Raw genomic sequence first — 26575 nt, 5'->3', positions numbered from 1 at the left:
ATTTAGGTCTCGAATCCATTTTGAGTTTATTTTTGTGTATGGTGTTAGGGAGGGTTCTACTTTCATTCTTTTACATGTAGCTGTCCTGTTTTCCCAGCACCACTTATTGAAGAGGCTGTCTTTTCTCCATTGTATATTCTTGCCTCCTTTGTTATAGATTAATTGACAGTAGGTGCGTGGGTTTATCTCTGGGCTTTCTATCTTGTTCCATTGATCTATGTTTCTGTTTTTGTGCCAGTACCGTATTGTCTTGATTACTGTAGCTTTGTAGTATAGTCTGAAGTCAGGGAGTCTGATTCCTCCAGCTCCATTTTTTTTCCCTCAAGACTACTTTGGCTATTCAGGGTCTTTTTTGTCTCCATACAAATTTTAAGATTTTTTGTTCTAGTTCTGTAAAAAATGCCATTGGTAATTTGATAGGGATTGCATTGAATCTGTAGATTGCTTTGGGTAGTAGAGTCATTTTCACAATATTGATTCTTGCAATCCAAGAACATGGTATATCTCTCTATCTGTTGGTATCATCTTTAATTTCTTTCATCAGTGTCTTATAATTTTCTGCATACAGGTCTTTTGTCTCCCTAGGTAGGTTTATTCCTAGGTATTTTATTATTTTTGTTGTAATGGTAAATGCGAGTGTTTGCTTAATTTCTCTTTCAGATTTTCCATCATTACTGTATAAGAATGCAAGAGATTTCTGTGCATTAATTTTGTACCCTGCAACTTAACAAAATTCATATATTAGCTCTAGTAGTTTTATGGTAGCATCTTTAGGATTCACTATGTATAGTATCATGTCATCTGCAAACAGTGACAGTTTTACTTCTTCTTTTCCAATTTGTATTCATTGTATTTCTTTTTCTTCTCTGATTGCTGTGGCTAGGACTTCAAAAACTATGTTGAATAATAGTGGTGAGAGTGGACATCCTTATCTTGTTCCTGATCTTAGAGGAAATGCTTTCAGTTTTTCACCATTGAGAATGATGTTCACTGTCGGTTTGTCGTATATGGCCTTTATTATGTTGATGTAGGTTCTCTGTATGCCCACTTTCTGGAGAGTTTTTATCATAAATGGGTGTTGAACCTTGTTAAAACCTTTTTCTGCATCTACTGAGATGATCATATGGTTTTTATTCTTCAATTTGTTAATATGGTGTATAACATTGATTGATTTGCGTATATTGAAAAATCCTTGCATCCCTGGGATAAATCTGACTTGATCATGTTGTATGATCCTTTTAATGTGTTGTTGGATTCTGTTTGCTAGTATTTTGTTGAGGATTGTTGCATCTATATTCATCAGTGCTATTCGTCTGTAATATCCTTTTGTTTTAGTATCTTTGTCTTGTTTTGTTATCAGGGTGATGGTGGCCTCATAGAATGAGTTTGGGTGTGTTCCTTTGTGCACAATTTTTTGGAAGAGTTTGAGAAGGATGGGTGTTAGCTCTACTCTAAATGTTTGATAGATTTCACCTGTGAACTATCTGGTCCTGCACTTTTGTTTGTTGGAAGATTTTTAATCACAGTTTCAATTTCATTACTTGTGATTGGTCTGTTCATATTTTCTATTTCTTCATGGTTCAGTCTTGGAAGTTTATACTTTTCTAAGAATTTGTCCATTTCTTCCAGTTTGTCCATTTTATTGGCATAGAGTTGCTTGTAGTAGTCTCTTAGGATGCTTTGTATTTCTGCCGTGTCTGTTTTAACTTCTCCTTTTTCATTTCTAAATTTATTGATTTGAGTCCTCTCCCTCTTTTTCTTGATGAGTCTGGCTAATCGTTTATCATTTCGTTTATCTTCTCAAAGAGCCAGCTTTTAGTTTTATTGATCTTTGCTATTGTTTTCTTTGTTTCTATTTCATTTATCTGCTCTGGCCATTATGATTTCTTTCCTTCTGCTAACTTTGGGTTTTGTATGTTCTTCTTTCTCTAGTTCCTTTAGGTATAAGTGTAGATTGTTTATTTGAGATTTTTCTTGTTTCTTGATTTAGGCTTGTATAGCTATAAACTTTCCTCTTAGAACGCTTTTTCTGCATCCCATAGGTTTTGGATGATCGTGTTTTCATTGTCATTTTTCTCTAGGTATTTTTTGATTTCCCCTTTGATTTCTTCAGTGATCTCTTGGTTATTTAGTAACGTATTGTTTAGCCTCCATATGTTTGTGCTTTTTACATTTTTTTCCCTATAATCCATTTCTAATCTCATCGCGTTGTGGTCAGAAAAGATGCTTGATATGATTTCAATTTTCTTAGATTCACTGAGGCTTGATTTGTGACCCAAGATGTGATCTATCCTGGAGAATGTTCCATGCACACTTGAGAAGAAAGTGTAATCTGCAGTTTTTGGATGGAATGTCCTATAAATATCAATTAAATCTATCTGGTCTATTGTGTCATTTAAAGCTTCTGTTTCCTTATTTATTTTCATTTTGGATGATCTGCCCATTGGTGTAAGTGAGGTGTTAAAGTCCCCTACTATTATTGTGTTACTCTTGATTTCCTGTGTTGTAGCTGTCTGTTAGCAGTTGCCTTATATTTTGAGGTGTTCCTTTGTTGGGCACATATATATTTATAATTGTTATATCTTCTTCTTGCATTGATCCCTTGATCATTATGTAGTGTCCTCCTTGTCTCCAGGTGGTCACAAAGCACCGAGCTTGTCTCCATGTGCTATGCAGTTGCTTCCCACTAGCTCTCTATTTTACATTTGGTAGTGTATATATGTCAATGCCACTCTCTCACTTTGTCCCAGCTTACCCTTCCACCTCCTCACATCCTCAAATCCATTCTCTATGTCTGCGTCTTTATTCCTGTCCTGCCCCTATGTTCTTCAAAAGAAATTAAAGATGATACAAACAGATGGAGAGATATACCATGTTCTTGGATTGGAAGAATCAACACTGTGAAAATGACTATACTACCCAAAGCAATCTACAGATTCAATGCATTCCCTATCAAACTACCAATGGCATTTTTCACAGAACTAGAACAAAAAAATTTACAGTTTGTATGGAAACACAAAAGACCCCGAATAGCCAAAGCAATGTTTAGAAAGAAAAAAGGAGCTGGAGGAATCAGGCTCCCTGATTTTAGACTATACACAAAACTACAGTAATCAAGACAGTATGGTACTGGCACAAAAACAAAAATATAGATCAATGGAAGAGGATAGAAAGTTCAGAGATAAACCCTTGCACATATGGTTATCACCTTATCTTTGATAAAGGAGGCAAAAGTATACAATGCAGAAAGGACAGCCTCTTCAATAAGTGGTGCTGTGAAAACTGGACAGCTACATGTAAAAGAGTGAAATTAGTGAGAGATTTTAACAGACATTAATGTTGATTTTTTTCAAATTCTTTTCCTGTATCTATTGAAATGGTTTGTTAAAGCAACCTTTTATTACAGAGATAACATTTACTTGGTCATAATGTATTATTCTTTTAACATGTTGTTGGATTCAATTGTCAGTATTTTAAAGTATTTTTGCATCTATATTTATGAGCAATATTAGTTCATAAATTTCTTTTTTTGTCTTTGTGAGGTTGGGAGATTATGCTTTTTCTAGCCTCATAAAGCAAGTAGGGATGGATACCTCTTCCTGGTTGAGTCTGTGTGAGACTGGTCTTTCTTCTTAAGTATTTGATAAAATTCAACGGTGAAACCATCTGGGTCTGAAATTTTCTTTGTAGCAAAGTTTTTAATGATGAATTCTGTTTCATTAGTACATACAGAGCAATTACAAGTTCCAATTTCACAGAATGTGAGTTCTGCTCAGTTGCATTTCCAAGGAATATTTCCATTTCAACAGAGTTTTCCAATTAGTTGGTATTAAGTTGGACAAAATATCTTTTATCTTTTGACTATCTATAGGCTCTACAGTGATAATCCCTCTCTCATCCATTCTATTATAATTTGTTGGATTTCTTTTTCTTTTTTCTTTATCAATCTGAGTAGGTGCTTATAATGGTTTTTGTTTTGTTTTCATTGGTGCATTTAAAAAAAATCTGCTCAAAGAATCAACATGTGGCTCTGTTATTTGTCTGTATTCGGTATCCTATTTCTGTGGTTTGACTGTAGTTTACTTTTCTTTTTTTATATATTTTAAGGTGAAATTTTGGGTGATTAATTTTGAATATTCTAGAAATTTTTTTCTCCTCCATTGTTAGCAAATAAAAGCTATAAGATTTTCTCTAACGCCTACTGTGGCTATATATCACAAATTTTTATATGATTTTTTTCATTATCATCAGGTTTGAATTTTTTCTAATTTTCTTATGTGACCCAACAATTATATATATGAATAATGCTGAATTTCTAAATAATTGGTATTTCCCATGATATCCCCTTGTTATTGATTTCACTTGCACTTAATGTGGTCTGAAAAATGCTCTCTTTATTTCTAAGCCTTTTAAATTTATTGACTATCCTTTTTAAAGGAAAAATAGGTAGTTTCCCTGTTTCACATACTGTAAATATAAATCTGAATCTTTATTAGTGAATTATCACATAAACTTAACCTATATCCTCACTTTCTTAAAGGGCTCCTAAATTATGGCAACAAAAGACTAGCAAACTTGAAAATTACTACACTTTTAAGCGGTTACTACTTAATATGTTAGTATTTGGTGCAATGGAATTAACACACTGGTGGTGAGCATTAAGTTTTAATATTAATTAACATTAAGTCTATCCATTACTTCCTTCATAAAGTGTTATTTTGATGTAAATGTTAAAATGTTTCTTTATAACTTTAAACAAATAATCCAACCAAGTGTCTTTACATTTATATAGCTTAAAAATACTTCCAAAATAAAATGAAAGAAGACAAAAGAGGAGGGAAGAAGATTTGAGGGGAAGAAGGATGGGTCACCAAGCCCTATTTAGTCTAATTACTGTATTTTAAAGTAAAATATATATCATTTTGTGAATCAACAGTTTATATTTTTCTAAAGTCATAGAACACACACACATTTTTATTGCATAATACAATTCTCCCCATGAATTGTTTCCCAGTAATGCTTTACTTTGTCACTGAGAAAAGATGGGTCTATTTATATTCCATTTAATTCATTTTTGAAAAGAATCCTCTATCACCTTAATTCACAGAAAACAAAATCATACAGGTTCTCACCAGTATTCAAAAAAAAAACCAAAACATAAGAAGATAAGAAGAGTACTTTGAACAAACTGAAGACTTCCTGAATAAGCCATGAACAGGGAATTTCAGAGGAAAGCATAATGCTCACTGTATCAACAAAAATACATTTTGCCTCTGGCAAAGCTAAGGGCAGACATATCCATATAGACTTAAGAGTCCTAAATACTGTTTAGAAGAAATTTTTATTAGATTAAATGTCCGTAAAATAAATAAAGAAATTTTCAACTGTTTATATTTTAAATGGTGTTCAGTACTAGTGCAGGGTTATCTACTAAGAACATGGACAGCTCTGAATTTAGTCATAAAAATGTGGTAGTCTCATTCCATTTAATAACCAATATTTGTGTTCTGAAACAGTAATATTTTGAATAATTTTTTGAAGATGATCCTCTTATAAAGCAGGACTTTAAATCACTTATATTCCTTTTCTTAATATACGTAGCAGATTGCTTATTTGGCTTATGATTCATAAAAAATACTGAAGCTCCTGATTCACGCTCACATGGAAAGCTGCAATTACCTCCCCCTTGGCCTCCCTGCCTCTCCCAGATGTTTTCCTCATCAATTTATCATGGTGAAATAAAGAAGGCTTTCAACATGCAAACATAATCATGTATCTCTTCCCCCCTTCCCCCCACTACTTTCCAAGTTTTTACTTGCCATTGGCCTTAGATTATTATACATTTACATATAGACTACTATACATAACCTATGGGAACTCTACATGAACTAGCCTTCTGTTGTCTCTCTAGCTTCATATCTTGTCACTCTACTACCATCTACCTTCTAGCCTTCATGATTTTTACTCAGGGGACATAAATATTTTGTGGCTTGCAATTTCATGATCTTTCTTCCTTGTTTTGGGACATTTACATGTATCACATTTTCTCCTTGAATACTCTTCCTTACACCTCCTTTTCACCTGAAGACCTTTTACTTGTATTTTATGTCTTGTCTGGTATGCCATTTCATCTAATGAGACTTTTCTATTTAAAAATTCCTATTCTTTTTGTCAACATAGCATGTAATACACCATATCTCTCTCTGTGTACTTGTCTGTACTCCTTTCTGAATTTATGTGTTTTCTGAAGAATACTTACTACATTTACAATTGTATCCCCAGGAGCTAGTAAAGTAACTTGCACATAATAAAAATTTTTAATATGTATGAATTAAATTGAGTAGAGCTCATATAGTAAAAAAAACTATATCACGTTGCATTCTAAAATAATTTCTACATAGTCTTAATGTATAGTGTGTATACACACATACATACACAGTCTTTGCCATGCATTTATTAAAATTATTCTATTTTAATTAATATAATTAGTTCCATCTTAAATGTACATACCACTCATTTAAGATCTATTGATATTCTTCTCTGGAATAATTTTTGTACATTCAACCTTGTTTCACCTATGTTCTCCTTTAGACATACCCATCTAGACATGAGAAAATGTATACACACATTTTAAATACATTTTTGAAGAAATATGACATTTGATCATTTCATTAATCAATTTATTTTGAATATAATTTTTTAACTTTGAATTTTATTTATATATAGTACTGGCCATATGTGCTATCCACAGCCTTGAACTTGCTTTTCCACTTGTGCTGATCAGGGTTACTGTGTCAACAACACATCAGTCAGGTAAAACTGTTTTATCTCACAATGGCCTGATCCCACCTCACATTCTTATTAGTAGGTGAGCAATCCAACACTGGGTAAGGTCTGCTTCATAATGAAGAACTGATATCTAAGGACTAAAAAGCAGAAGTGCTATGAATACTTGGCCAACACATTGTAGTTATCCTTGTGGTAACTTTTCTGATACTTCCTGCTTAAAACCCCAAGGGTCAGAAGGATCTCAAGGACCTGATTTCACAGATTGTGTCTGTTCCAAAAATCAAGCCCACTTTTGCCCTTCTGCTCATAGATGGGTCTGTCCTCCCTGAACTTACCTTAGGATATTACTGTTTGACTGGTGTACCATTCCCAGTCTCCTAGGCTGTAGGTGACTAATCCAGGTATATTGAGCCCAACAGTAGTGTGGCCAGAATATTATGCCTATGGCCTGACATGAAAAAAAATGGATGAACTGGATTTTCTCCTTTGGGAATTTTATCTAAGAAATTCTAAATGATTGAGCCCAATTTTAGGGTTGACAAATTGGCAAATCTAAATGGATATGATATACAAAAAGTCAGAGAAACAATGATAGACAACCCTATGCGTAAGAAAAATGATAGGGTTAGTAAAGAGAAGAGAAGAGAGGAGGTGCAGAGAGAGATATAGAGATCACATGAAAATGAAAATGGTCCATGTCCAACCAATAACTGTCTATTGGTTATATTCATTATTTTCAAACTATAGAAATAAACAATGACTAATAAAAATAGGAAAATAATTTATTGAGGTAGAGCACAGAATTGATAGAGAAAATGAAAATGACTAAAATATAGAAATGAACATTTTGTTAAACTCTAACATCTAGTTCTTGGGAAAAGCAAAACTGATATATAATGGACTTAATGGTAAAAAAAAAAAAAAAAAAAAAAAAAAAAAACAGAATAAAACACTCCAAACAGAATTGATGATGGGAATTACATATTATGTATATTTTCACTTTTCTTTTACAGTGATTCTGTGCACTAGATTGGAAAATGTGCAGGTCTATTTGATTCTTAAGCAAAATAAATGTACAGATAATCTTTGGATGTGATATGAATAAATATATCAGCACCTAAACTATCACATGGAATTAGCTACCCAGCATCAAGGGTCCAGCCTGTTAGCACTGGGCTTTCTAAAAAATTAGAAAATGAGTTTCATATTGCCCAGAACAACAATCTCCATCCTCATAACCACTGTTTTTGTTTGTTTGTTTGTTTTTTAAGCTAACACTTAGATAATCCCCCAGAGTAGTTTTTATGAAGTCTGATTCCCCTGGGTGTGGGCTATACCTATACTGGCAGAATTTATGCTATACCATCTTAAACATTGGATTACTAAATAAAATTTATAAAAATAAATGTACAAATAGATTCATTGAAGTGAAGCCATATCTCAACAAATTTTTGAAACTATATCTCAACAAACACAATTTTTTGTCTTTTGAGAGAAAAGACAAATTACCTACAAAGACATGATTTCAAGACATTATTTCCCATTAACAAATATAGGTGCCAGAAAGCATGCAGTAATAGATTCAAATTGTTGGAAAAAAAAAACACAAAACCTCTTGATTTAGAACTTACATCTAAATTATCCATCATTTACAGGTAAAATCAAATATAGCTAAATTATTACTATAAAAAAAGAGTTTACCACTTGCAGAATGCCACTATAATAATAATCAAAGGTAACACTTTACAAAGAAAAATAAACCAAAATTAAAAACTCATGGCTTTTACCTAGAGTCCTTGGATCCATTATCAAATCTGCCACAAATGAAGAAACCAGGGTGACTTTACTAAAAAAAAAAAAAAAAAAAAAAAAAGCCCACTTGTTTTAAGAGATGGCAGGGATTTAAAACTTCATGAACATCTCCTTTGCCTAACAAGGATAACAGATGTGATTTTCAAGTAAGCATATACAGCTCCTAAGAGTTTGAAGATCTTGCAACAAGTAAAAGTTCATATATCCAGAAGCAGAACAAGGGCTGCTAATCACAGATCTTAAAACTTTCTTGTAACATGCTGCTATTTGTTAAGAAGAAGATTGTATCTTATTACTCACTAAATAGAAGTTGTCCTATGACTAACATAAGTATCTGAAAATATTTAAAATAAGTTTGACCCTGCTGCATTATTTCAAATATATATGGAACAACTAAATGACAGAATAATGTCAACCAAAAAAAAAAAATTGTTGCCAAAATTCAAGCTAATATGTTATTATCTCTGGGCAGACAAAATCAGAGTTGCTTTATTGATTTCAAGCAGTTATTTTTAAAATCAATTTGAAATTATTTGCCTAAATGGGAAGTGTCTGGGTGAAATATAATGCGTAGAAATGTAGAGCATGCAATGTAGCACACACGGAGTAGTGCATGGAAAAAGTACGTCTTCGCTACAAAAAAAACCTGTTAATTCTCCCTCAAAGTAGGGTCAGTAAGAAATGTATATTTGTTAACTCTTCCTTCTGTAGAAATTTAAATTTATTCGAAAGCATTTTCTCAATGGGTAGAATCTGTGGTCTAACTTTTCTGAGCACTTAGCACTAGACTAGAGTAGAATACACCCCTGTGAGCGTCATAATGGGAAACCAGAAGTGACAATACAAAGTTATTTATTTCACTGTGTTTTCTTACTAAGTAATAAAATTCTGCAAAGGATATGTGGCCACTACAGACATGTGTACCCTGATGGTTATTCTCATACAGACTGAAAGATTTCACTTACATAAAAAATTAAATTTGTTATAAAAGTCAATCTTTAATTTCATGTATCGTGGTTAATTTGGAGCAGATCAATCATATATTTCAGAATCAATATCATTAATAAAAGAAAAAGATATAAAATTCTGTTTCATGTGTTATAAAAAATGAGAAATTATTGCAAATAGGAATAGGAAAACTAAGGAAACTATAGATAATCTTTGTAATTTATTTTAGGTGACATAATTAATATTGTTGAACTACTAGACATATAATGAGATTTAGTAAAATATAATAATTTCATATCAGTAATACAACTACCTCTCAATTTTGTTGATAAGTCAAAACGTTTGATTTTGTGATATATTTTAAATGATTGTTTTAGTTTGGCACATTTGAAAAAGAAGCATAAAATTGAAATTTCCTGAAGTGCATTCAAAAACTCTCTCAGACTTATAAATCATGGAGCTTGAGATTGGTTCATTTCACATTGGAGCATTCATAAAGTTAATTCCTTTTTATTTTCTGAAGATTGTTTTGACCTAGAAAATCTGACTTGCTTGCCTGTTTGAAATGCACTTTAATATTTGAATTAAATGTTCAGAAACCAGATTTTTTTCCAAAACCCCTACTACAACACTTATTCAAATATATATATATGTATATATATATATGATCATATTCTCACTGTCATTTCATTTAAATGAGAGTAGTCCATATGATACTTTTTTTCTTTTATTGAAGTATAGTTGATTTACTCTATATAATACTTTTAAGCTGCCTGTCAACTGAAAAATCTTGAGACTGTTTTCTGTCCAGCATTGCCTGTAGATATTTCTTCAGTCTTTTCATTAGTTTTTCTTTCTCTCTCCTCTCTTCCCTTTATTTTTTACTCCATTTTCAAAATATTTTTCTATGAAACGATTTGGTGTCTGTGCTATGTATCTGGTGTAACCTATACTGTGCAGTGCCTTCAGCAAATTTCCTTTCTAAGTCTTTCGAAAAAGCAGCAGAGAAGGTAACAAGAACTTTATTGTTTACAATTTCTTTTCTGCTACTGAGGATTTGGGAAAACATCATGCATAAAACATTTTGTCTGACCACCCTGACTATGCCCCTTGGTATATTTTAGGGACTTACTCTCAAAGCTACCATATGGCCTGATGTTTTGCTAGCATATCTAAATAAAGGCTTGGAAGTTCTTTGCTGTGTGCCCCCAGTCTCTAAGACAAAATTTGTGGATTGTTTTTAAAAGTCAATTTTAAAACTCTAGCCATTGGTAAAAAACTAAACTAAAAAGAGCTTGAGAAGAGTTGAACATGACAAAATAATAGTTCAAGGAGATTTAGAGATACTGTCAGAAGTTATGCTGAAGTTAGAAGAAACAATTTAAAGGTTATTCCAAGGAACTTGCAGATCTCATTTTAATGCTAATGAACCAAGAATTATTAGGCTAAGAGAGTTAATCTGTATTCAGAGCATTCAAATAAATTAAATGAAAAAGGTGCAGATCTAATGCAATTTGCAAATGCTGGTTTCAATAATTGTCACATCAGCTGAGTATTTATCTAATCAGCCCTGCTAAATTTACCTTTCTCACTAATATTGCTTTTCTCTTTTGTCACATCATTTTAATGGCATTTTAGTCAAACTGAGGATTTCCCCCTGAATCAGTGAGAAATAAGACTATAATGTCCTTATTTGTAGAGGGATTTATTAAGTGGGAAAAACTAGTGTGTGGTCATTTTTAAATACATGCTTCTCTTGTCAAGACCCATTCCTCTGAAGTACTTAGGAGTGTTAGCTTTTTTCTTTCTTCTTCATTCTGGAATCTTGTTTAAAATCTATATTTACACAGTATTTTCAAAAACTTCATGAGTTTATAACAACATTATATAGTTTTTAATCAAAATGATTTCTGTAGTACCTTTTTTGTGTGTATTTCACTATGGTTTCCCTACCAGTTTTCCATGTATCCTCTCTTCCCTTTCAGTGCCATCAATCTTGTGTTGTTTTTTTTCCCCCAAATTAATTAATAATAAAAGGATGTATTCAAACATTGGAATATGAAGTAATGCCTCTCAACATTTTTCAAATGTTTCACTCAAACAACATCCGTCCCATACATGAGTAAGAGTATGAGATTTCTCGTGATGTGAAGCAACCAGTCCAGGACTCTGGTGATCCCAGACCCTCCAAGCCACTCAGAAAGACAAAGAAGCAGTATATTGGCATAAATGTAATCCACTTAGAGCACACTGAGTGAAATGTAAAAACAAGCTTTCCTAATGCTTTCTGCTGTAGATTAAATGTGGACTTTGACTTGAGATTTCTTAAGATTTCTATGCCTATTGCTTTGCTTTCTTTCATAACCAGGAAAAAAATGATTCAGTTTGTCACTGGTTGATTCATTTATAGCATCCACAATGTTTTTTTAAAAGAGTTAGGTTAATTTTATAATCTTCTACATGGTATGTTTCAATGAAGACTTCTCGGAGAGGTTCTTAATGTCAATTAAATTTCACAGACAATATTGGGAATAATAAATGTGAGAAAGGAAGTCATTTTAGGATTAGGGATAAGACCCTACTTATATGACTAGAAAATAATTTTCAGTTTGGAGGTTATAATGAACATTAATTTTTTTAATAAAATTGACCTTTTTAAAAAAGAAGAGGCATGCCTTCTCCTTTAGCAAGAATATTTCATTAATAATTGTCAACCTGCAATTAGAAGAAGAGCAAGCTTTCAATTCTTATAACTTTTCTCTAAAATGTTGGCACATGAAAAGAAGTGCCCTGGACAGATGGGAAATTAGCATGTCATAAAAATCTATAATAGATTGGCTCTTGCTGTCAATCTCATGAAAGTAATTACATCACGATGACTTTTCCTGGAAATTACGATGGACTTAACAAGGGAAATATGCATATAAGGCAAACAACAATACAAATAAATATTTCCTTTCAATACAATTTTCTAATCTCTTTTTAATTGTTTGCTAGGATGGAGACTTTTAAATTATTTTTGGAGGGTAACATCATGCAAAATTTTTACTTTTTTAGAGGAAGATGTGTACTTGATGAGGTGGAGGGTGTTCGGTCAGCACACTGCTCAAGGGTCAGTCTTCAGATGATGTTCTCTGATACCCCTGGGGTCAAATGCAGAGGCTTTTCCCTTCCACAGCATTTCCCTTAAAAGTGTCTAGTGTCCTGGTCATCGAAACAAAGGTGGCCTATAGAGCGTTTGTTTGATAAGGCAACAAATTGCGGGGTCAAAAGTGGCATCAGAACTCCTTGCACAATTAGTGGGTGACATGCTTGCTGCTTGTCCATAGGAAAATCCTTATTAGCTTGCAAAGAGAAGGCAGCTAAATTATTGTTAGCGTAGGTGTTGCACTCACAGGAATGGAGACTCATGCTCTCTGCCAACAGACTGGGTTCCAACAGGCCTCCCTAATTCTGGGGAAGGGTGCAAAGAACTTGGTGATCTCTTACTTTTGCCTCTTCTCCCATGTTAAAGAGGTTCCTCTTTCCTCATTTCCTCCAGCCCAGCGTTTGTCAACCTCGATACTATTGCATTTTGGATTGGATAATTGTATGTGGTAGAAGCCATCATGTGCATTTTAGAATATGGCAGATATAGCCTCTACCCTCTAGAGGCCAACAGCACCCCTCCACCCTCAGTTATGGCAACCAGAAATGAGTCCAGGTATTGCCAAATATCCCTAGACAGGGGATTTCAGACAGTGTTTAATATTCACTGCGTTGATCATAGTATTTTTTCTAACGGCATGAAATATAAAGCAATTCATCTGACATCTGTACTATACTGGTTCCACAGAAACAACAGTTACCTTGAGGAAGTGAGTGACTTAGGTCTAGCTGCCTGGAGTTGGGTGGAAGATAGAGGCTTGGGAATTCAAGTGAAAAAATGCAATATAAAAGGAGAATGACCTAATATTTCAAAGGTTTCTTCACCACCTCCATGTTTGCATGTGAAAAGAATATGTCCCCGATAATCTCAAATGAATGAATCCACTAACTGAACTACAAAACTAGATTTGCTTTACAAAATTTGTTTTGATATAACCTGGATTTTTGAGAACTGTGATCTTTCTAGTAATGAAAACATTTTGTATAGTTTGAGAGTGAAACCATAAAAAGTACAGGTGTGTTCAATCTAGTTCAGACTAGCCAATTAGTAATCTCTTCACAATATTTTGGGGATGACAAAAGAATATAAATACAAATCTATATATATATATGTATAGATTTAAATGTATAGAATGTGTATATGTATGTATGTCATATATATATCATATATATATAATTTTTAAACATGCCACTCTTTTTTTTTACATCATTGACATGAGTAAAATCACTAAGCTTGGCATATTCTGTGTTCTTCTGTGTAGAACTACTTCAAATACATCTCATATCATGTCCACAGTTCACCTATCAAAACAGATGTGGCAGGGGATGTTATCTGTGAATATACATTGTCTTCTTCAGCATTATTAACTTTTTATATCATCTACCTACATCAACACATATTTCAACTCCTACTTCCACATTCCCTGTAGGTATCTGTGTCAACAATGTGCTTCCAAGTTGATTAGACATAGTTAAAATCCTATTCACTTCTCATCAAGAATTAAGTATGCAACAGTGTCTTCTATGTAAGATGGCCCTAGATGCAGATAACATCTTCAAATTTTTTTTAATGTAAAATAAATGGACTCATAACAGACTTTTTAAAAAGAATTTATGATTTATTATCTAAATACATCTTTTGGCAACATTAAATAAGATATTCTGAAATAATTATGATTGGAAGTATATATTCATATTCATGTATATATGCCATGAGAATAATGTTATGTTTAAAAGAAAACATTTAAACAGCTTATAATAAATATGGCATTTTTTTGTTATCTTTAAAACACGTTGTCTCCTCAGAAGTATAAGAAATGTTATAAAATCATTATGATCACTGCAAGGAAATTCCCACTTCTTAGTTAAGCCTGAGCTCCCATATGTCCCTTTTACAGCATCTCAGAGGGTGTTGATGGAGTGAAGGACTGTGTTCCTCACTCATTTTCACATTTCACATTTTCATATTATCCCCCTGCCATTTGAAACACTCTATCTTGGGCTCTCAGGACCTCCTCTTCTCTTCATGTTTTCAAAGGCATATTTAAAGTGTTTTTTTTCTTTTTTTTTTCCTTTACTACTGAACATATGGGAAAGTTTTCATTTAATTTTTTTTCTACTCACTCAATATTAACTTTGGAAACTTTGGTTTTTAAATTGTTTTTCATAAATATCATACTTTGTTTGTTTAGATTAGGAATAAGTTAAAAAGAAAATAAAGCTAGCCCATGACATCTAATGACTATCTTTCAGGGAATATTTGATTTAGAAAGTCAAAAAATATAAGTCCTGATATTTCTAGAATTCATTCACCCATTCATTCATTTATTGCCAAAAATTCACTATGTATATTATGATTTCTGGAGTCAGTAATTATACTAGAAACTCGGGGGATTGTGTTTCTGCCCTAGAGGAGTTAAAAAAAATATATATATATATATATATATATATACACATATATGCAGATATATATAATCATATGGTGAATGTTATACAAAGGAATAACTATACACATATATTGTTTTCTCTAATATCCATTAAACTTATGCAACGTGCAAGGTACACATTAGGTTTATGAAAAAATAGCTTTCCTGAATTTATTTGAGAGACATTTTAAAACGTCCTAATAGGAGAGAGAGAAACTTTAAATGCTTTAAAACTGATTTTGGTAATTTTTTTTTTTTAGGTTTCATTCATGAAAATATGTTCTTTATAAGGTGCATGAGAATAAACCTGTCACTGGCCATGTGATTCATTGTTCAAAGTGTCATCCTAACTTCCTGGTAGAGAGGGTAGAGCAAATACCAGGCAGGCATTTCTCTAAATAAATTAGAGTGATCACAGTTTACTCCTTCTCCCTGGCAAAAGAGGATTAAGTAAACTATTAAAGATAAGACCCACAATTTAGGTAAGTTCAGATAATAAACTACATAAATATTTTGTGTATGCTTAAATACTGTGTATATTATATAGATATACACAAGCAGTAGATATGATCTCAACATCATGAAAGCAAACAATAAAACTCTCTCAGAGTTTCACTGCTTCATTGCATTGCTACCTAAATGTGTTTCTAATTAAACCCCAATTTTATACAAAAGCCTAATTCCATATTCTGTTTGATTTCCAGACTTTTAAAGGAATAGAATGGGTCAAGCTAAGGGCATGTTTGCAGTTTTCCTTTGAAGAAAATAATGTTAAGCTATGAAAATATTTAAGTAATGTGGTAAACCAGTGGAACTGCCCTCACTTAGTAAGACTCAGCTAATTAAGGCAATCGTGAAGGTCACCAACACAGATTTCAAGTTCATACGAAAATACAGATATGCAGTACTAGAAATGTTCACAGTTTCATTAGAACCATGAAATGTGAACCTACAAACACCTCCACAGTCAATAACGGGTAATAGATACATCTGAAAAAGCCACCTTCCTGAAAACACCATCTCATTGTTTCCTTGACTATATAAGTCTTGTGATGGTTAATTTTATGTGTCAGCTGGACTGGGTCATGGGGTGCCTGGATGGTTGGATAGTTGGATAAACATTATTTCTGAGTGTGCTGTGAGCGTGTTTCCAGACAAGATTAACATTTGAGTGAAGGCCTGAACACAAGGCTGAGTAAGGGAGAATTCTCTCTCTGCCTGATTGTCTTTGAGCTGGAACATTGGTCTTCTGCCTTTGGATTTGGCCTTGGGCTGGAACTTACATCATCAGTTATTCTGGTTCTCAGGCTTTTGGACTCAAGCTTGGAGTTATCAGCCTCCATAATCACATGAGCTAATTTCTTATAATAAATCTCTCTTCCTTCCTCCTTCCCTCCCTTCCTCCCTTCCTTCCTTCCTTTCTTTTTCAAATTTTATCCAGCTCCAATAGAAGTCAAGATAGAGTAATCCCCTTCTGGTCACCCTCTATCTCAAGTTAATTTTTTTTTTCCTTAGCCCATCATTCACTAAGTAAGCTGAATTTTTGAGGCCTGGCTTTGTACAGTCATTTCAGTCCCAACACTGCCAGTTGAATGAGTGCAAGATCTCCTTTTCCCTACATGGCCATTAAAACCAGTGCCTTTAATGCAGTCCCAGGGTTATTTCCAGCTTTCTCCCCTGGATACCTTCCTTCTTCTACATTAATTCATTTAAAACTTTAATGTTAAATTTAATTGAATTATCATCCATCCCTTCAGTTCATACTTGATTGTTAAAATTCAGGCAGCCCACGTGATAAAGCAGAGCATGGTATCTTTAATTTCTTTCCTCTTTCCCACTCATTCTATTTCTTCTGCATCTATTTATCTTCTCCAGTGTTGAAGTGTGGGAAGAGGGACTGGGGAAAAGATAGAGATATTTGGTGTACATTTTTTGTAATCTGTAGCAACATCTTCAAGAAATTTCTTTGATTTTGCAGTCAAAGTGTAAGGTAAAAGATTGGAAAAATGCATTAACCAGCTTTAATAAAATGTACACTTCTCATTTATAACATATATTACAGTACTCAAAAACTGTGTGCAATAAAACTCTTACAGTATTGTATGTAAAAATCAATGTATTTACTGCAATAATCTGAAGAAAATAAAATCAAAGGGAGGATAAATTTCATATTTTCTAATGTTCCTAAGTAGTTAAAAACCTTGGGCAAGTCAATAAACTTTTCAATCTCAATTTCCTTTCCTATTAAAAAGAAAATTTAGATCAGATGATCACTAATACTCTATCAGTATAGAATTATAATTTTGTTGCCATTAATTACCTTTATTCTTACAGTGAAAATATTTCCTTCATATTTTATACTAGTATGAAAAATAAGACCTGAACTTCTTCAATAACCAACTTAATTTGAATAGCTAGCAGGTATAACCATGTAATAAATAGACACTAAATGAAATTTGAGTCCATTTTTCTATTTTCTCTCTAGTAGAGATAATCGAAAATACTATATGCCTAGCAATCAAGAGCAAACTAAATGTTATCCATATATTAAATTGGTAATATTGCCTGAATTTTAAAGTGCAATTATAATGAAAAGAATATTTTGGGCTGTACAAATTGATTTAATGGAAGCAGATTGCACCCCACACACACCCTTACAAATAATCTTAAAGTCTTGTTTTTCTTTTGACATTAGCAGAGTTGATTCTTCTTTTAATATTAAAATCCTCATTAAATAAACACTGAATCAAGTTAAGAATTTATTAAAATTAAAGGAAAGAGTGGGGTAAAGTTATGCATCTAAGAAACCATTTCAAATGTTTTAACTATCTGAAACTAAGTGAGAGCTCTTGCTATTTACATATGATATTTTTAATGCTTCTAATATAATTGCCAATTTTAACAATTCAGCAGATTGAATGCCAAAGACCTTGTTTCATCTATCTTTTGTTAAAAAAAATTCCAGAACCTGAAACTGAAAATATTTAAGAGAAAAGTGAATCCAACTATATAGTTATATATATTAATCTTAGGTTAGTCATTAACTAAAGAAGTTTTTTAATTTGGTAAAATTCTTCCCCAATAAGTACTCTGATCTTTTTTAAGTGTGTACTCTCAAATACTCTCCATCTACTATGTGTATTTTGTTTTTCATATGAGTTTCTAAATATTTCAAACACTATGATATTGTGAATTAAGTTATGGACATGTTAAAAGTTTTAACATGTCCATAACCATATTTTACTGAGATCGTAATGAAATGGGAAACAAGAAAAAAAAAAAAGGAAAAACAAAATAAGAATGAGATAGGAAAAATGAAAAAAACAGAGTATTTGGTTTCCTGTCTAAAATAGAATTGCAATAAAATTAAGTGTATTATAGATATTTTTATTTTGGCATTGCTTATTATCAAGGAGTATCAAGTCAGTATTTTGAGATTTGCCAATAAATAAAAGAACTAGGAGTTGAGAAACATAAATAACGTTCGTAAATTTTTGTCCCTGAATAAAACATGAGTTAAACAAAGAATCTGATAATTATTTCTCAAATGAGTATGATATCAAAATCAGACATAATATCATGAACTATGCATAGAAATTGATTTTTGGTTCCCAGATTCATCCTGTCATTTTTTACTTCTGTCCACATAGAGATACCCATCAATCTCATAGTATAGCTCTTCAGATCCTTTGCCTTGATGTGATTCTGTGCCATGCTTGGCCATGAGAGTCCCTCTGTGAGTCTATTTATAATCCTCCCTCTGCTAAGCACAGCTACCACAGAGCCATTTAATCTGTTTTCTTCTCACCTTCCTGACTTTCTGTTTGTATTTATTTCTATTGCTGCTATAACAAATTATACAAACTTAGCAACTTAGAACTACACAAATATATCTTTTCACAATTCTGGAGATCAGAAGTCAAGAAATGATCTCACTGGGCTTAAGTCAAGGTATCAGCAGGATCCAGGACAAAACCATTTTCTTGTCTTTTCCAGCTTCTAGGGACCACCCACATTCAGTGGCTCATGGTTTCCTTCTGATTTCAAATCAGCAAAGATCTGCTGAGTCTTTCTCACATCCCTCTCACCATCCTGCATCCCTCTTTCTCTTATAAGAACCCTTATGATTACCTGGAGCCCACCGAGATAATACAGGATAATCATCCCATCTCAAGATTCTTATCTTAATCATATCTGCAAAGTGCCTTTTGATAGATAAAGTAGACACATTCACAGATTCTGGGAAGTAGGAGGACACCTGGGGTTGGAGCATTATTCTGCTACCAAATCTCTGTGCTGGAAACCACCAGTATTTTGTTTTCACCAACTCTCTCAAATTCATAAAGGAATCCCCATTCCCAGCCCTAATCCTTCTCCCTTAACGGCTCTGTGCATGCTGTATGTATCTGAAATCCAACCCCCCCCTTTTTTTTTTTTTTTGCGGTACGCGGGCCTCTCACTGCTGTGGCCTCTCCCGTTGTGGAGCACAGACTCCGGACGCGCAGGCTCAGCGGCCATGGCTCACGGGCCCAGCCGCTCCGCGGCATGTGGGATCTTCCCGGACCGGGGCACGAACCCGTGTCCCCTGCATCGGCAGGCGGACTCTCAACCACTGCGCCACCAGGGAAACCCCCACCCCCTTTTTTAAACTAACTAGTACAACCTTATAAACACCCCTAGGAATTTAGGATTTAGAAATCAAACCCCCAAACTTACAACCTGTGGAGTTTTGTTCTTTTTTATATCTTTCACTTGAAAATGAACAAAGAAACAGGAAATTCAGGGAAAATAATAGAAAAGTTAAAAATATTAATATGCAGTTAACATGAGGTTAATATTTTAAAAATCATAGAGTCATATATGTTAATATTTAGGAAACCTAAATATGCTTGCCTTAGGAAAAAAGTTATGTAACATCAATACATAAAAAATAATAAAATCTATCAGGATTGTTTTAACATCAATTATGGTAAAAAGATGTTCTCATTAGTTAAAGCAGAATTAAAAGTAGAGCACTTCACACTGTGCAGATAATGAATATGGGTTATCAAGTCCCTTAAATAAATTTACTTTATTATACAAATCATGCACCTCAATTATTAATTTGGCCTGTTGTCTTTAGATAATCATTTAATTCCCATGTGTGCAATTTTCCTCAGTTAAAATATGTGATAAATATGATAGAGATGGAATTTTCTAAATGTTGGTGTATTGAAGTATGTACTCCTGTGCTAATTCTTTTTAGACACGTTATGCAGTTTCATGCATTTTTTGAAGAATAAATTGTTTCGATTGCCTGAAATCACTAATCCTTGTTGTTATAGGGACCCAGTACTAGAACTGAGCCCAGTGCTAGCACAAACTAAATCCCCAAAGCTATTTTTATTTAGTAATTTAAATTCCATTGAAATAGTGTATGTAGGTCACCAGAAGTAAGAAATGTCTACACGATTATATCAGAATAACATATTTTTAATAGTGTCTACCAAATAATCTCTCTTTATTTTATGCAAGCTAATGAAATATTTTGTATTCAGCACTTGGGGTCATGTCATTTGATTAGTGGTGCTATGGGAGTTCTTAAATATTTAAGAACTAAACCTACTGCTTGTCAGCTAACCTTAGATTATCTTCCTCATAATACGTGTCATTCCAGTGCAAATGAATTACACACAAACCAAAGACTGGAAGGCACACAGAAAGGCAACAATAAATCAGGTCATCCCATTGGAGAATACATAGTAATTGGAGAATTTGCTAAAACTATGTAATTGGAGCAAGATGTGGAAATTTTCTAATTGTTAACAATAAACTGTAATATCTTTTATTTGCCCACAAATAACACTTTCAGTTAAAAGACAAAGCTTTAAAATGTCAAAATATTTCTAAAGCTGTTTGGTCAAAAACATATGTTAAAATATATATATTAAAAATTTAAACCTAGGTACACTTCATACTAAAACAGTATTCTTGTCATTTAAATTCTATTGTAATTCTTAACCCAGGGCACTCATGAATGATATCTGAAACAAAGCTATAGCTATGAAAAGAGTAGTTAAAAGCAAAGACTAACTTAAAGAAGCATAGCTTTTCTGAGGTCATTTTTCTGTCTCTTTATGTGTGTCCTTATGTAATATGGAGAGCCTTTCCTCACTTAGGCCATCTGCCCCTTTGTCAAATACACTTGAAATTGTTGGTGGAATTAAAATGATTTAGTATGATAATCTCTCTGAAGTGAACTTTAAATGTTAGTTTCACACAAAAAAATGATTTTTAAAGTATAACAAATTTCTGACTGCCATTAAATATGAAATCTGAAGTAGAATAATTTGAGAGGTTTATTTTGTCAATTTCACCAACTGTAACTGATTTTTTTTCTTTTTTTCTTTTTTTAATGAGAGGCAGTTTTGGGCTGGGATTGCCTTCGAAGAATAATCGTGCCAATATCCTCCCAAGTCTACATTTCATGATATCACATTGAAATCTTCAAATCAGTCATTTCGGGGGTATTTAGAATACATAAATCAGTAAATGCTACAAATCAGGGTTCCTCTCCACTGCACCCAACTGATTATTGACCATTTACCAACATATCCCTGTGATGCTGACACTAGTGATTTCTGTTTGGCCTGAGCTATATGTCCCCAATTACTAAGGTGAAATGCTTCAAAATAAAGCAGGCTCTTGTACTTTTTGAAATAATATAGTTTGTTGCGTGTGGTTAACTTACTTCCTGCCTAAAGATGCCTAAGCTAAATGCTGATTTTACACTTTTTGTATTCCATTACCACACTCGACAACTTGAACATATTTTCCTAAAAGAATCTAATTAATGGTTAAGAGGAGAGAGCCATTAAATTTAGATTGCTTATTAGTAAGTACATAATGAAAGAATCGGCCAGATCCAAGGTGGAAATGAGGTCAAATGCAGAATTTTTGATTGGATGTTTATTTAACAAATTTTAGTTGAACGCAAATGAATAAAAATACACACTCTGCTATCCAGGGTGGTGGTAAGAAAATAAGTTATTATATTGAAAAGACAAACACCTAAACCAATATTTATAGAATGCTGTAATAACTACTTTCTTAAATGTCCAGAGTATTCTGAAAAACCTAGAGACCCATCTGAGGTTTGAAGTCATAGATCTAACCACCATTCTTTTTAACTATTTATTTTCATTGGTATATAACTGACACACAGCATAGTGTAAATTTATGGGTGTATACAAGGCTTTGATTTGATACATTTATATATTGCAATATGCTTACCACTGCAGTGTTAGCTCACACCTCTATCATGTCAGTAATTATCATGTCCTTTTTGTGATGGGAACAAACAATTAAGATCTACTCTCTTAGCAACTTTGAAGTTTATAATACAGTATTGTTTTCTATAATCATTTTGCTGTGTATTATCTCTCCAGGATTTATTTATCTACTATGCATATATGTACCCTTAACCCACATGTCTCCAATTTCTCCACCCTCTAGCCCATGGTAACTACCATTCTACATTCTGTTTTCACGAGTCTGGCTTTTTTAGATTCTACATATAAGTGATACCATAAAGTATTTTTCTTTTTCTGTCTGACTTATCTCTCTTAGCATAATGTCCTCAAGATCCATTCATGTTTTTGCAAATGGCAGGATTTCCTTCTTTCTCGTGGCTGAATAATATCCACATCTTTATCCATTTATCCAATGAGGGATACTTAGGTTGTTTCTGAATCTTGACTGTCGTGAGTAATGTTGCCATGAATATGGGAATGCGTGTATCTCTTTGATATCCTGTTTCCATTTCCTTTGGATACATATCCAGAAATGGGATTGCTGGATTATATAGTAGTTCTATTTTTAATTTTCTGAGGAACCTCCATATCATTTTCCATAGTGGCTCAACCAATTTACATTCTCAACACTGTACAAAGATTCCCTTATCTTCACATCTTGCCAACATTTGTTATCTCTTGGCTTCGTGATGATAGCCATTCTAACAGGTGTGAGGTGATATCTCATATTGGTTTTAATTTGCATTTCCCAGTTGACTAGCAGTGTTGAGCATCTTTTCATTTGGATGTCTTCTTGGAAATATATCTATTCATTTCTTCTGCACATTTTTAAATCAACGAAAAATCACAAGGCATGCTAAAAGACAAGAAAAAACAGTCTGAAGAGACAAAGCAGTCAATGGTATCTGACTCAGAAATGACACAGATTTTGGAATTAATAGAGAATTTAAAATAATTATGATTAATATATTAAGGGCTATAATGGAAAAAATAGACAACATGAAATACATATGGGAAATGTAAGTAGAATGCAATTCTAAGAAACAATCAGAAGGAAATACTAACAATTAAAAACATATAATAAATTGGGACTTCCCTGGTGGTCCAGTGGTTAAGACTCTGTGTTTCCACTGCAAGGGGAGTGGCTTTGATCCCTAGTCAGGGAACTAAGATTCTACATGCTGCATGGAGAGGCCAAAAAAAACCTCCCAAATCACAAAAACATATAATAAATGAAGAATACCTGAAACGGGCTCATTAGTAGACTGTACATGGCTTGAAGACATGTGAATAGAAATTTCCCACTGAAATGTAAAGAGAAAAAAAAGAATGAATAAAAAACCAACATCATATCAAAGAACTGTTGGAAAATTTCAGAATGTATAACATGTAATTGGAATATCTAGATCAACAATTCATGTGAAATTGATTTTATTATGGAGAGAGCTAGGGATCAGGTTTTATTTTTATTTGAATATCCAGCTGATCTGGAACCAGAACTAGTTGTTCAAAAGGTCATTATTACAGGCTGAATTGTTACCCCCATCCTCAAATTAACGTGTTGAAGCCCTAACCCCAGTACTTCAGAATATGACCGTATTAGGATATAGGGCCTTTAACAAAGTGGATAAGTTAAAATGAGGCTGTTAGTGTGGGCCCTAACCCAATCTGATTAGTGTCTTTATAAGAAGAGGAAATTTGGACACTCGAATGGACACCAGGGATGTATGTACATAGAGAAAAGACCATGTGAGGACACAGTGAGAAGGTAGCCATCTGCAAGTCACAGAGGGAGGCCTCAGAACAAACCAAACCTGCCAGCACCTTGATCTTGGACTACTAGCCTCCAGAACTGTGAGAAAATAAATGTCTCTTGTATAAGCTACCCAGTCTATGGTATTTTGTTATGACGGCTGTAGCAGACTAAAACAGACATTTTCCTCCTGCTGCTCTATATTGCCACCACTTCCATATATCAATATTTTACACCAATGTTTTGTTCCAATCATTTTGTTTCAAATATCAAAATCCACATTTTACATGAGTTCAGCAGTGTAAGAAATCTTGATAACTGTAGAACAAATACTCCTACTTTCTTCTTCAAAATTGATTTTGCTATTCATGGCATTCTCAGTTTTATACAAATTTTAAGATGTGAATGTCAGAATACAAGCATTTTGCTAGATTTTTATTTTACATTTTAATTGAGCTTGCATTGAGCCTACAAAGCAATATGAGGAGAATTGACATCTTTACAATATTGAGCCTCAATACAGTATTCATCATATGTAACATAACTTTTTAGATTTATTCCTATATATTCAATATTTTCAATTACTGTATAATTAATATATAGTCATTTGTTGCTTTGCTGCAAAATTAAGACTGATTTATCAATTTTTGTATATTGACCTTAGATTTTTATATATTGACTAGCAAACATCTAAACTGGATGATAAATTCTAATAATTATAATAGATTATTTTCAATTTTTATGTATACAATCATATTAATTAGCAAATACGGTTTTATTTTTTCTTTTCCAGTTTATATAATTCTTTTTCTTGCTTTGCATTACATTTATCACATTTTAACAATCCTCATACAATGTTGATTAGAAGTATTAATAGCAGGCATCTTTTTTAGATTTTTGTAGTTAGAGAACATTTGTATGATGCATGATGTAGGTAGACTTTTTAAGATGGCCTTTATAATGTAAAGGGACTTTCCTTCTATTCCTATATTGCCATGAGTTTCATCACTAATAAATTTTGAGTTGATTTTGTTATTGTAATACTGGTTCTAAATTTTCCATCTGAATTTTTTATGATTTGTAGTTCCTTTTTCAAAATTTTAATCTCCTCTTTTATCTTTTCTAATCATATTAGACATATTTATTTTAAAATTGTGTTTGAAAGCTCCAATATCTGTCACATCTATGAGTCTTCCATTTTTATTGTTTCTCTTAGTTTTCAGTTGCATTGTCCTGTCTCCTTGTGCCCAGGCTATTATTAGTATGTACCAAAAATTATATGTAAAAATTGTAGTAACCTTGTGAGACCTAAGATGATGTTATCTTCTATTAGGGTCACTAGTGAACTATCTTTCCTGGTTCATGGATATTGTAATAAATTAAGTTGAATTTCAGTCCCTGGGGAGGCCAGCTTATTTCCACTTCTCTTGTACTTCTTGTCCCAATACAAAACTATGAGAGACAACGTCGACTCTGATTTATCTAGTAGCCCTTTGTAACTGTTGAATTATTTTCTTAGCTTCTCTCATTCAATGTCACCTCTTTTGGAATTAGTCGATACCTTGATTGAAAAGAAATTTCAAATGCTTGCTTCTTTGCCTTGGCTTTTACTTAGTCTTTAAGATCACATCTCCATAATTTTGAGCTATAATTATAGCTATGTGAAAGTAACTCTTTTTTTTTCCTCAAGTTTTTTATAGCTATTCTTTCTGGGGGGCTGCTGCGCCATGTGGCATGTGGGATCTTAGTTCCCTGACCAGGAATCGAACCTGCACGTCCTGAAGTGGAAGTGTGGGGTCTTAACCACTGGGCTGCCAGGGAAGTCCCTAGCTATTCTGGATTTCACAGAATTGGTTTGCTTTACTGCAACAAAACATAGTACAACTTAATGCAACTGAAACTCTAAACACATTTTTCCCTTTTATCTTTTGTGCTAAATTATATTCATAACAAGGTATTTCACCAAATGCAAGCATCTCTTTGTTTTCTATATAGAGTCCCTCTCTATAAAGCATAGATGTGAGTAGTTGGGGTGGAACGTTGGTACCTACATCATACTATATTCTCGTCACTTCCTTAACCCATTTCAGGGCCCAGATGTCTATACCCGACACTGCCACCTGATACAACTGTCCCTAACATGCAAGATTATACAAAGGCATATAGACAGACTATCAAGACTCCAACTGCTAAATCTGGGACTGAATTCTATTTTCACTTAGTATTGATTCTTGCTATAAATTTTTGTAAATGACACCATCATTTACGTAAGTTTCAGGCCAAAAATCTAGCAGTCTTAGACTCTTCAGTTTCTTTCACACCCTATATACAACCCATTAGCAAATCTGTCAATTTTAATTTCAAAATATATCCTAAAATCCTACAAATTTTAATTTTATGCAATATTT

The sequence above is a fragment of the Lagenorhynchus albirostris genome, chromosome 4, assembly GCF_949774975.1.
Source record: "Lagenorhynchus albirostris chromosome 4, mLagAlb1.1, whole genome shotgun sequence".
NCBI lineage: Eukaryota > Metazoa > Chordata > Mammalia > Artiodactyla > Delphinidae > Lagenorhynchus > Lagenorhynchus albirostris.
The sequence above is the reverse complement of the archived record's forward strand: the minus strand, read 5'-3'. Positions refer to the sequence as shown.